At 40.2% G+C, this 13,260-nt stretch overlaps 1 pseudogene; it reads right to left on the bottom strand.

Annotated features, from left to right (window-relative positions):
• Positions 1-6,936: 6,936 nt before the first annotated feature.
• LOC141409032 (uncharacterized) lies at positions 6,937-13,039 on the bottom strand (annotated as a pseudogene).
• Between the last annotated feature and the right edge of the window lie 221 nt (positions 13,040-13,260).

Raw genomic sequence — 13,260 nt, 5'->3', positions numbered from 1 at the left:
GGATTACGCCACTGCCCCTGGCCATTTCTTAAAAGCTAAAGGAGGTAAGGTTGTTGCTGATAATTGTAGGCAGGGGTTTTGAATACTAAGCATAAGATATCTGTGTATTCTTGGAATACTCATAAAGAAGGATGAAAAAAAAGGATGTACTAGAGCAAGTAATTGGAATCAAGCCACAGATTTCTTGGGGCACCAAGCTTTACAGTGGTATAATATTCTATGATAATCAACAGCCATCCCCATGTGTAAATGGTAAGTGGGCTTTAATTCTGAGTTGCAGTTTGGCCAGAAAAGTGCAGTAAAATAAAAATTACAAGGTAACTGAGATACCTGATGGGGAAGGAGTAGATGATCAGTGATATGGTTTGAATTTGTGTCCCAGCCCAAATTTCATGTCTAATTGTAAACCCCAATTTTGGAGGCAGGGCCCTGGTGGGATTTGACTGGATCATGGGGGCGAATTTCCCTTTTGCTGTTCTCATGATGGTGAGTGAGTTCTCGTGAGATCTAGTTGTTTAAAGGTGTGTAGCAACTTCCCCTTCACTCTCTTCTTCTCTGTCCACGTGAAGATGTGCCTGCTTACCCTTCCCCTTCTGCCATGATTGTAAGTTTCCTGAGGCTTCCCCCGCCATGCTTCCTGTACAGCTTACAGAAGCATGAGACAGAAGCATTACAGAAGCATTAAACCTCTTTTCTTTGTAAATTACCCAGTTTCAGGTATATCTTTATAGCAGTGTGAATGGACAAATGCAATGAGTCATGTTGTATATGTGGGACTGAGAAGGAAGAGAGGCCAGCAGGAGTTGATAGATCAGAAGAAGATAAAACAGTCAAGAATATTTGCATTTCTTTAAATCTAAGAGTAGAAATGATGTGAGTTACATTATAGGAAACCTGGAAAGATAGGAATATAAGATCAGAGAGAAGGTTATTGAAGTAGAATTTCTCAAACATATTTGTTTCAGATGATTTCACTCTCAAAAAATTGTTTGATATGGAAAGGAGTAAATATTGTGATCATTAACGATGTTCATGAATTTGAGACTAGAAAAGATTTTGGAACCAAAGGAAAATATTGAAATATCCTTGTTTAGTTTTAAAATAAGTAATCTGTCAGAGAAATAACTTGTCTGTGGTCCCACACCTACTTTGTGGAGGAATTACAAGTATTTGTGGTGGAATTAGGAACAGAATTAAGATTCTTTTTTCAAATATATTAGCTTATTTATTTATTTATTTATTATTGTTATTACCTCTGTTACCTAATATTGGAGAGTGTATTAATATCTTCTTCTTTTTGTCACTGAAAATGAGGAATCAATTGCTTAAGATAGCAGTGAAACTTGTCAACAATACGTCTCAGAACAAATGATAAGCAATGGTAAAAAATAAAATGTTGCTTGTCTTTTGCTCATGAAACTATATCTGTCATTCATAAACTGAGCTCTCCCTCTCTCAGTGTTTGCATATACACCTTATAGAGGAGGGGTGGTAGAAGACAGGTTAACATTTGAATGGAATTTGTTATTGTCTTTTATTATTATACTAGTCAAGAAAGATATCTAATATAAAAAAGAAAACAATCTTTATATTTGCATATTGAATTGTATTATTTTTCTACTGTTGATGCAAATATTTTTGCTAAGTCTCCCATGTTGAATCAGAGTTATTCTAGAAGTCCAGAGTTTGCATGCTGATGTGCTGATTATTGTCTCTTGTGAAAAGAAACGTCTACTTTAGAGGCAGTGTTAAGTGACGCTGTGCACGTATTTGTATGTATTATTAACACTTTAACAACAGGGGCTGGTGTCTGTGGTGAAGGTAGAACAGGTGCCACAAGCCACTGGGCTGACTCTCATCATGGTTTCTAGTTAGATTTCAAAAGATAAAGAAAATTGCATACTCACCTCCCAAAGAAGATAATTCTTGGGCACATGTCAAATGACTGTAAATAATTCTATGAAATCAATTGTCACATGAATTGAATTCAGCACATCTTTCCTTTTGTTTTAGGTAGGGAGGCACTCTTTTCATAGAAACCATAAAAATAGTGTGATGAAATTTTCTGAGTCAATCAGACATTTTGAGTGATTCAGTTAAACTCTAACCCTATTATTGGATACCTATTACATATAGAAAACACAATAGAAGGCCAGGCACGATGGCTCATGCCTATAATTCCAGCACTTCGGGAAGCCGAGGTGGGCGGATTACTAGGTCAGGAGTTTGGAAACAGCCTGCACAACATGGTGAAACCCCGTCTCTACTAAAAACACAAAAATTAGCTGGGCGTGGTGGCGTGTGCCTGTAACCCAGCCACTCAGGAGGCTGAGGCAGGAGAATCACTTGAACCCAGGAGGCAGATGTTGCAGTGAGCTGAGATCACACCATTGCACTCCAGCCTGGGCGCCAGCGACAGAGCAAGACTGCATCTCAAGAAAACAAACAAACAAACAAAACCACACAATAGAAAATAACCCTAAGTCACAGAAATACTTGTAATGATTTACATTAACACTTTTTAAGTACTATATTCGTTTAGTACTGTATTCATTTGTTAGCTATTTAAGGCAAAGACATATGTACTTATCAAAGTATACAAGGTAGTTGAGAACTCAGCTTGATATGATAATAAGAATTTGGACAGTCTGTTCTAGGTGGAGGGAGTATGGAGGAGTAAAAAAGAAAGGGAAAAAACTACTAAATTTGAATTATTGCAACATAAATTTTAGAAGCAGAGATAGAGGCAATGCTACATTAAGCTGGAGAGATAGGCAGAAACTAGATTCTGAAGCAATGCTGATTAGATAAAGTCACAACAGAAATCAATCAAGGAGGATAGAAGATGCAAATGTCATTATGCACAAAAGCTAAAGTAAATATTGTAATTCATCATAACATTTTTTCAAATATTATAGGAATTTTAATGAAAATACAGTCATCCTTCAGTATCCCGATTTGTTCCAGGGCCTCCCCTTGGATATCCAAACTGGAAGATGTTCAAGCTACTGAAAGAAAATGGCATAATATTTGCACATTCTCCCAAGTACTTTCGAGTATTTCTAGATTACTTGTAACACATGATATAATATAAATTCCATGTAAATAATTATTGTAGTGTATTGTTTAGAACATACAAACAAGAAGAAAATCTATACATGTTTAGGATGGATGCAATTTTAAAAACAGATTTTTGATGCACAATTTGTTGAATCCATGGATGAGGAACCCATGTACAAGAAGGGCCAATTGTATTACTTTACATAATCTGTTTAAAATATTTCCATTTTCCAAAGAATAAAATATGTACACATATATTTTAAGAGGCATAGTACTTAAAATAAAATTGTGTGGCCTCTTCTCAGTTCTTCACCTATTGGTTACTTTTTAGTATTTTCTAGTATTAAGTATTATCGCCCGCCATTGTAACTTTAATTTGATGATAAAAATATAGTCTACTTATGTCTTGAAAGCCTTCCTGAAGCCTTTTTTTCTAGCCCAACCTAATATTACTCCTGCCCTTTCTTGAATTATATTCAGTAAATAAGTCTATTAACTGCTTCTGCAAGCTTACTCTGAGTTTCTGTGACTATCCCTGCCCCACTCCCAACACATTTTTCTTCATAAAGACATCCCTTTCCTTTAATTTCCACTTGTCAAAACCTACTCAGGTTCATCTCTGGAAAGATGCTACTCTTCACATGAAGCTCTAATTAACCAGGGAGAATTGGCCTCTACTTTTGCTCCCACAGATGTGGTTAAACCTTTATTTGAAGACAAGGATTGTTTCTTTCTTAAATTATGTATAAACCACCCAAACCTTTATACCAGATGCTGTTATTTGAAAGAAAGCTAGGCCTTGGCTACTGTTACTTCTCCAACATCATCCTCCTTGTTTGGTTCTGACCTCTGCAACCCTCTGCGTCTCATAGGCAGGATGCTTCACCTCCACCAGAATTACAGTCTAATCCCAGTGCTCAGGACTAGTTCTGAACAAAGCAGCCTTTAGGCATAATCGATTTAAAGATCAAACCCATTTATACTAGCCACTGACATATTCTATTTCCTACTGAAACACTGTGAACCTTTTTACCAGTTACTCTACATGGTTACTTAGTTGATCATTCCTCTATTATCTCATGCTGGACTATTCTGTCAGTTTTTATGGTCTGAAATAATATATTTGAGTCCTTCAGTCTCCAACCAGGGCACTGATTATTGGAGTGGGTGGACATTAAGTGTTCAATAAATGTCTTTTGAGTGAATGAATGAATGAGTGAAGTACATGCAGAGACCAGTGAATGAATTGTTAAGACTTTGTGAAATCATGTACTGATTGCCACTGCCCTGGGAATTACACTCAAAAGAGAGGCCACTCCTTAGTTTCATGCAATTTTTCCCACTATGCAGCCTTCTTTCTGATAAGGGGTATGTTATTGCTAAGGAATGGACTTGCCAAAGTAAATCCTGCCCTCCCTATGTGATAAAGAGAAGGAGGAGAGAGTCCTTTGATGAATAATGTATCTAATATTCAATAATGTTACTAATTACAAGTATCAACATTGCAATATACACTTTTTAAAGTAGTAAGAAAGCATCAAGATTACTTACAGTTCATCCTTTATACAGAAGAGTGTCTTAAAAATAAGAAAAGTTGAGTTATTTGCTGAAATTTCGTAGTAAATTACAGAAGAATTGAGAAGACAACCTTGGTTTCCTATCTCACCATCCGGTGCTCTTTCCATTATAAGCATATTTACAATTATGGCCTTAACAATGAAGTGAGCTAATATGACTTAATCTTCATACTTCTTGACTAGTGATTACATTTTTACTTTTTTGCTGTATCACGAAGTTGCCAAGAAGCTTTATAAAAAAAAAAAATTGTACAAACTGTGATTTTATGACACATCAGTCTTTTCTTGATACCAGCTAGGCTGAAGATAACATTTTTTGCCAACCCTTCTCATCTGCCAAATAGCTTTTTAAAAGCAGTAAATATAAAGTAAAATTTCAAAGCAAATGCTCACTCAATTCTCAAGGCAACAATTTAGAAAAGGAAAGCAACAGAAATCTCAGGAGGAGCTTCTAAGAGGTCATGTGGCCTTGGATGGAACTTTGCACTCTCTCAAATCCCTCGAGGAAGGGAAGTCATTTGTGCTGGCAGTGCTGGGGCAGAGTGGTCCCTGAGAGTCAGCTGCGGAGCTGCTTGGGATGTGCTCTTCATCCTTTTCCTCCCCAGGAGACTTCTTAGAACACTTGGAGCAATAAAAGAAGGAATCAGTTCAACTCTCCTGCTTGTGGAACAGATTAGGAGATACGGACTAGTGTAAAATACTTTCATTTTCACACTGCTAGAATTTGTTATTACATTGAAGGCTGTTGTATTAGTTTGTAAGGGCTGCCATAGCTAAGTATCATAAACTGGGTAGCTTAGGACCCAGAAAAAATCTATTTCCTCACAGCTCTGGAGGCTAAGCTTAAGATCAAGGTGTCAGCAGGGTTTCTTCTGAAGCTTGGCTCATAGAGTGTCATCTTCTCTTTGTCTCCACACAGCCTTCCCTCAGTATCTCCCTGTGTCCTCATCACCTTTCCTTTTAAGGACATCAGTCATTTTGGATTAGGACCTACACACATGACCTCATGTTACCTTAATTACCCCTTTGAGATCCTGTTTCCAAATACAGTCACATTATGAGGTACTGAAGGTTAGGGCCTCAATATAGGAATTTTGGAGGAGCACAATTCTTTAACAAATGTCTTTTACTATAGGTCCAACTTCCAATACAAAGTAGAGAAAATTTGGGGCCATGCTTTTCGGGAATATGACAATTCTAGATAAAGTGCCAACCAGCCCTCTGCTTTTCTATTGGCAGAAAACCTGGAAGACAGTTTTGAATTGAGCCCCTGCTTAGGTAGCTTGCAGTTAGATTCCAGGACCCTAACATTGAAAACTGATACTTGTTTGTTATTTCTATAACTTAATGTCTATGTTAAATAAAATTCTTGCTTAAAGTTAGGATGGGCTTATGTTAGTGATAGAAGCTTGATTCAAGTGTTCATTTATAATAAAACATCAGCTATTTATTTTTTGATGACTGGTTTATTATGGTGTATTAGGGTTCTCTAAAGGGCCAGAACTAATAGGATAGATGTATATATGAAGAGGAGTTTATTAAGGAGTATTCACTCACACAATCAGAAGGTGAACTTCCACAATAGGCTGTCTGCAAGCTGAGAAGCAAGGAAGCAAGTCTGAGTCCCAAAACCTCAAAAGTATGGAAGCCAATAGTGCAGTGTTCAATCTATTGCTAAAGGCCCAGAGCCCCTGGCAAACCACTGGCGTAAGTCCAAGAGTCCAACAGATGAAGAACTTGAAGTCAAATGTTTGAGGACAGGAAGTACCCAGCACAGGAGAAAGATGAAAGCCAGAAGCCTCAGCAAGTTTAGTCTTTCCACGTTCTTCTGCCTGCTTTATTCTACCCACATTGGCAGTTGATTAGATTTTGCACACCCAGACTGAGGGTGAGTCTGCCTTTCCCAACCCACTGACTCAAATATTAATCTCTTTTGGCAGTACCCTCACAGACACACCCAGGATCAATACTTTGCATCCTTCAATCCAATCTAGTTGACATTCAGTATTAACCATGACAAGTCCACCCCTTGTCAACTTGAACCCATACATATCTCCTGGAATCATATATAATATTCAAATAAAGACAATAATAAGGTCATAATTACACCTAACATAATACAACTATCCTTCATACAACCAGAAGTGTACTAATCCTTAACTTAAATACTGTTTCATGAAGTTAACAACACTTAAATGCTGACATGAAGTCAGTCATTCTTATGTCACATGATTAAGGAAAAAGGAAATAAAGTGAAGATATTTTATTAGTACAAGTGTATACATTCACGAACATGTTCTTAACAAAATAAGAAGGATATACTCATGACAATTAGTCCTCGTTTCTGCAACTGGTCATGTTGTTGTAAGCTGGTATTGATGACTACCTTCTTCTACTTTCTGTAGAAGTACATTCTGTGTTTCCTTTGCCTTCAGCAAGCACCTCAGCAGGTTGTAGTTTTTTACCTGGTGGAGTGACCCAAACCTTCATTCCCGAAGAGTCTGGTCCATTTGTAGTCCTGCCTGGATTGGGTTGTTGTAGTTTCCCATTGACCTTAATCACAGGGCATGGTAATACTAAGAGACAATGGATCTCTTGTATTCCATGTATACTCTTCCTTACCTCCATGATGGAGTAGTACACAGATTTCATCTTGGTAGTCTGGGTAAATCACCCCAGCAAATACTGTAACTCTCTTCTAACCTGTTGACTTAGAGGTAGGAGAAGCCAAAAATGGCCAGATAGTAAGCTTAACTTCCAGTTTAACGGAATCATTGTTGTATCCCCTGGTGGCAGCATTCCTCTCCCTGGAACTAAGACTTCTAAGCCAGCAGAACATAATGTCATGGGAACATGAAGCAAGAATTTTGCTAGTGTGTCACTAGAGGTGATGGTGATGATGAATGGTGCCACTTCCACTTCCATCACTTGATTCCTGGGCCTGGGAATCCTGGTTATGGGAGAAAGAGTACCATATTTTGGATGCTGATTCAGAGTATACAAAGATTTCTGGAGAACTTTGCCCCAGTCCTGCAAAATGTTGTCACATAGTTAGCATTAGAATTGTGACTTCAAAAGACCATTCCACAGTTCTGTCAATCCAGCTGCTTCATGATGATGGGAAACATGGTAAGACCAGTGAATTCCATGAGCATGAACCCATTGCCACACTTCTTTAGCTGTGAAGTAAGTGCCTTGGTCAGAGGAAATGCTGTGTGGAATACCATGACAGATAAACCATTCTGTGAGTTCATGGGTGGTAGTCTTGTCAGAAGTATTGCGTACAGAATAGGCAAACCCATATCCAGAGTAAGTGTCCATTCCTGTGAAGACAAACTGCTGCCCTTTCCATGATGGAAGAGGTCCAATATAATTGACCTGCCATCAAGTAGCTGGCTGATCACTCTAAAGAATGTTCCCATATCAGAGGCTCAGTGTTAGTCTCTGCTGCTGGCAAATTGGGCCCTCAGCAGTGGCTGTAGCCAAGTTAGCCTTGATGAGTGGAGTTAGCCTTGATGAGTTCATGTTGCTGAGCCCATGCATAACCTCTATTCTTGCCACCATGACCACTTTGTCATTGCGCAACGGGCCAATGACAGGGGTGGCTGGGGAAAAAGGGTTAGTGGTATCCACAGAATGAGTCATCCTATCCACTTTATTATTAAAATCCTCCTCTGATGAGGTCACACTTTGGTAAGCACTCACATGGGATACAAATGTATTCACAGTTTTTGACCTCTCAGAGAGGTCTATCCACATACCTCTTCCCCAAATTTCTTTGCCACCAATTTTCCAATCATGCTTTTTCCACGTCCCTGATCATCCAGCCAAACCATTAGCTACAGCCCATGAATCAGTGTATAATTGCACATCTGGCCATTTCTCCTTCCAAGGAAAGTGCATAACCTGGTGCATTGCTCAAAGTTCTGCCCACTGGGAAGATTTACCTTTGCTACTGTCCTTTAGGGATGTCCTAGAAAGGGGCTGTGGTGCTGCAGCTGTCCACTTTTAGGTGGTGCCATCGTATCTGGTATCATGCATAAACACCTGTAAACCAGGTTTGGTATCGTGCTGAACCATCAGTAAACCAGGCCCTAGTCTTCTCTTCCTCGGTCAATTATAGAGAACTCCCCATGAGGTCATTGGTGCAGGCTGTGGGAGGGAAGGCAGAAGAGCAGGAGTGGAGGTCATGGGCATTTGATCCACTTTATCATGTAACTTACTTTTGCCTTCTGGACCACATATATACCATTTCCATTTGATGATGGAATGCTGTTGTGCATGCTCAACTTAATGGCTAGGTGAGTCAGAAAGCACCCCGTTCATGATAGGCAGTTCAGGTTACATGGTGACTTGATGACCCACAGTTAAATATTCAGTTTCTACCAAAGCCCAGTGACATGGTTTGGCTGTGTCCCCACTGAAATCTCATCTTGAATTGTAGCTCCCATAATCCCTATGTGCCAGGGGAGGTGCCTGGTGGGAGGTAATTAAATCATGGGTATGGGTTTTTCCATGCTGTTCTTGTGATAGTGAATAACTCTCATGAGATCTGATGGTTTTATAAAGGGTAGTTTCCCTGTGCATGCTCTCTTGCCTGCTACTATGTAAGATGTGCCTTTGTTACTCCTTTGCCTTCTACCATGATTTTGAAGGCCCCAGCCATGTGGAACTGTGAGTTCATTAAACCTCTTTTTCTGTATAAATTACCTAGTCTTGGGTATTTCTTATAGCAGTGTGAGAATAGACTAATACAGGAAATTGGTCCTAGTAGAGTGGGGTACTGCTATTAAGATACCTGAAAAGGTGGAAGTGACTTTGGAACTGGGTAACAAGTAGAGGTTAGAACAGTTTGGAAGGCTCAGGAGTAAACAGTAAGATGTGGGAAAGTTTGGAACTTCCTTGAGAATTGTTAAACAGTTTTGACCAAAAAGTCCTGGCTGAGGTGATCTCAGATGGAAATGAGAAACTTACTGGAAACTGGAGCAAAGGTGATTCTTGCTATGCTTTAGCAAAAAGACTGGTGGCATTTTTTTCCTGCCCTAGAGATCTGTGGAACTTTGAACTTGGGAGAGATGATTTAGGGTATCAGGTGAAAGAAATTTCTAAGTAGCAAAGTATTCAAGATATGACTTGGGTGCTCTTAAAAGTATTCAGTTTTATTCATTCACAAGGATACAATTTGGAATGGCTTAGGTTTGAAAGGGAAGCAGAGCATAAAAGTTCAGAAAATGTGCAGCCCGATGATGCACTAGAAAAGTAAAACCCATTTTCTGAGGAATAATTCAAGCTGGCTACAAAAATTTACATATGTAATGAGGAACCAAATGTTAATCACCAAGACAATGGGGAAAATGACTCCAGAGCATGTCAGAGGTCTTCACAGCAGCCCATCCTATCACAAGCCAGGAGGACTAGAAGGGAAAACTGGCTTCGTGGGCCAGGCCCAGGGCCTTGCTGCATTGTGCAGTTTTAGGACTTGGTGCCCTGAATCCCAGCCATGGCTAAAAGGGGCCAATGTACAGCTCAGGCCATAGCTTCAGAGAGTGTAAACCCAAAGCCTTGGTGACTTACACTTGGTATTGGGCCTGTAGGTATACAGAAGTCAAGAATTCAGATTGGGAAACCACCGCCTAGATTTCACAAAAATGTGTGGAAATGTGTGGATGTCCAGGCAGAGGTGTGCTGCAGGGGTGGAGTCCTCCTGGATAACCTCTGCTAGGGCAATGTGGAAGGGAAATATGGGGCAGGAGCCTCCACATGGAGTCCCCACTGGGACACCACCTTGTAGAGCTGTGAGAAGAGGGCCACTGTCCTCCAGACTCCAGAATGATAGATCCACTGACAGCTTGAACCATGCACCTGAAAAAGCCATGGACACTCAATGCCAACCCATGAAAGCAGCCAGGATGGGGGCTGTACCCTGAAAAGCCACAGGAGCAGAGCTGCCCATGACCACAGGAACTAACCTCTTGCATCAATGTGACCTGGAGTCAAAGGAGATTATTTTGGAGCTTTAAGATTTGACTGCCCAACTGGATTTTGAACTTACATGGGGCTGGTATCCCCTTTGTTTTGGCCAATTTTTCCCACCAAGAATGGATGTATTTACCCAATATCTGTACTCACATTTTATCTAGGAAGTAACTTACTTGCTTTTGATTTTACAGGCTCATAGGCAGAAGTGACTTGCCTTGTCTCAGATGAGACTTTGGACTTGGAGTTTTGAGTTCATAATGCAATGAGTTAAGAATTTGGGGAACTGTTGGAAAGGCATGATTGATTTTGAAATATAAGTATATGAAATTTGGGAGAGGTCAGGGGCAGAATGATACGGTTTGACTCTGTGTCCACACCCAAATCTCACCTTGAATTGTAGCTCCCATAATCCCCATGTGTTGTGGGAAGGACCTGGTGGGAGGTAATTGTCTCATGGGGAAAGGTTTTTCGCGTGCTGTTCTCATGATGGAGAATAAGTCTCAAGAGATCGGATAGTTCTATAAAAGGCAGTTCCCCTGCACATGCTCTCTTGCCTGCTGCCATGTAAGATGTATGTTTGCTCTTCCTTTGCCTTCTGCCATGACTTTGAGGCCTCCTTAGCCATGTGGAACTGTGTTCATTAAACCTCTTTTTCTTTGTAAATTACCCAGTATTGGGTATTTCTTATAGCACTATGAGAATGGACTGATACAACCAGCAACAGTCCAAGAGCTGTCTCTCAAAAGGAGAGTAGCTTTCTGTGGAAGATGGCAGGGCCTTGCTCCAAAATCCTAGAGGCCTCTGCTGTGATTCAGCTATGGGGGGCCTGCCAAAGACTCCAAACAGCATCCATACCTGCCTCTGACACTGCAAGCACCATTGGATCTGCTGGATCATATGGCCCAAGTGGCAGAACAGCTTGCACAGCATCCTGAACCTGTTGCAGAGCCTTCTCCTGTTCTGGACTCCACTCAATACTGGTAGCCTTTTGGGTCACTTATTAAATTGGCTGGAATAACACACCCAAAAGAGGAATGTGTTGCCTTCAGAATCCAAATGGGCCCAGTAGGAGTTATGCTTCTTTCTTGGTTTTAAGAGGGGCCCAGTGCAGCAACTTATCCTTCACCTTAAAAGGAATATCTTGGCAGGCCCCATGCCACTGGACACCTAGAAATTTTACTGACATAGAAGGTCCCTGAATTTTAGTTAAATTTATTTCCCATCACCTGACACACAAATGTCTCACCAATAAGTCCAGTGTGTTTGCCGCTTCTTTCTCATGGATCCCATCAGCATAATGTTGTCAATGTAGTGGACCAATATAATATCTTGTGGAAGGGAAAAGCAATCAAGATCTCTGTGAACAGCATTATGACGCAAAGCTGGAGAGTTGATATACCCCCTAGGTAGGGCAGTGAAAGTATATTGCTAGCCTTGCCAGGTGAAGGCAAATTGCTTTTGGTGGGCCTTATGGAATGGAGAAAAAAGAATGGAGAAAACAGCATTTGACAAATCAATGGCTGAATACCAAGTACCAGGAGATGTGTTAGTTTGTTCAAGCAATAAAACCACATCTAGTACAGCAACTGCAATTGGAGTAACTACTTAGTTAAGCTTACCATAATCCACTGTCATTATTAAAGATCCAACTGTCTTCTGCACAGGCCAAATAGGAAAGTTGAACAGGGATGTGATGGAGATCACCACCCCTGCATCTTTCAAGTCCTTGATGGTGGCACTAATATCCGCAGTCTCTCTGGGAATGCAATATTGTTTTTGATTTACTATTTTTCTAGGAAGAGGCAGCTCTAATGGCTTCCATTTGGCCTTTCCCACCATAATAGCCCTCACCTTTCCAATCAAGGAGCCAATGTGGGGAATCTGCCTGCTGGTATGTATGTCTACGTCAATTATGTATTCTGGCACTCAGTGCCCTCAGCCTCATTGGGGTCTTCCCACACATCCTGCATTCCAAGTTGCAGAGTCCCATATTTTTTTCCAATTAATACCCTCACTTTAACAGTAGACACCTGGTGAGGCTGAGCGCTTACTTTTGTTGCAGGTCAGCCACCAGCATGATAAGAGCTTGTGTCTGATTTTCCACAATTTCAGCACTTTGTCTACAGGAGATCCGATTCTCACCCAGGGCAATCTTTTAGAAGATTTGAAGCTCAGTGTGTGCTCTGGAGCTGGGAGTTAGAATCTCTGAGCTCATCATTTTCTTTCATCATTTTGTCCAGCAAACATAGAAGCAACAAACCAATTTCATTATGTTCCATGGTTCTCCACATATGGTCAAAGATGTCATCTATAGAGTCACTAAACTTCTTGCCTCTCATGAGCGGTGAATCAGGAGTATCAAATGTACTTATTTTGCATAGCTCTCTCAATAATTCATGCAAAGGGCTATCAATGTTCTCCATACTATTAGAAGTAGAGTCCTTATCATTTTGGGGTCTAATAATATTAAGCAGTCAACTCTTGAAACTCTCAGACCAACTAAAGAATTCCATCCTTAAAATTCTGTTCCTCTCAAACCACTTCTGGTATCAAAGTCTGTTTTAGTCAAGATTCTCTAGAGGGACAGAATAGGATAGATGTATGATTAAAAGGGAGTTTATTAAGGACTATTGAGTCACACGAT

Source organism: Macaca fascicularis, chromosome 18 (assembly GCF_037993035.2).
Source record: "Macaca fascicularis isolate 582-1 chromosome 18, T2T-MFA8v1.1".
Lineage (NCBI taxonomy): Eukaryota > Metazoa > Chordata > Mammalia > Primates > Cercopithecidae > Macaca > Macaca fascicularis.
The sequence above is the reverse complement of the archived record's forward strand: the minus strand, read 5'-3'. Positions and strand labels throughout refer to the sequence as shown.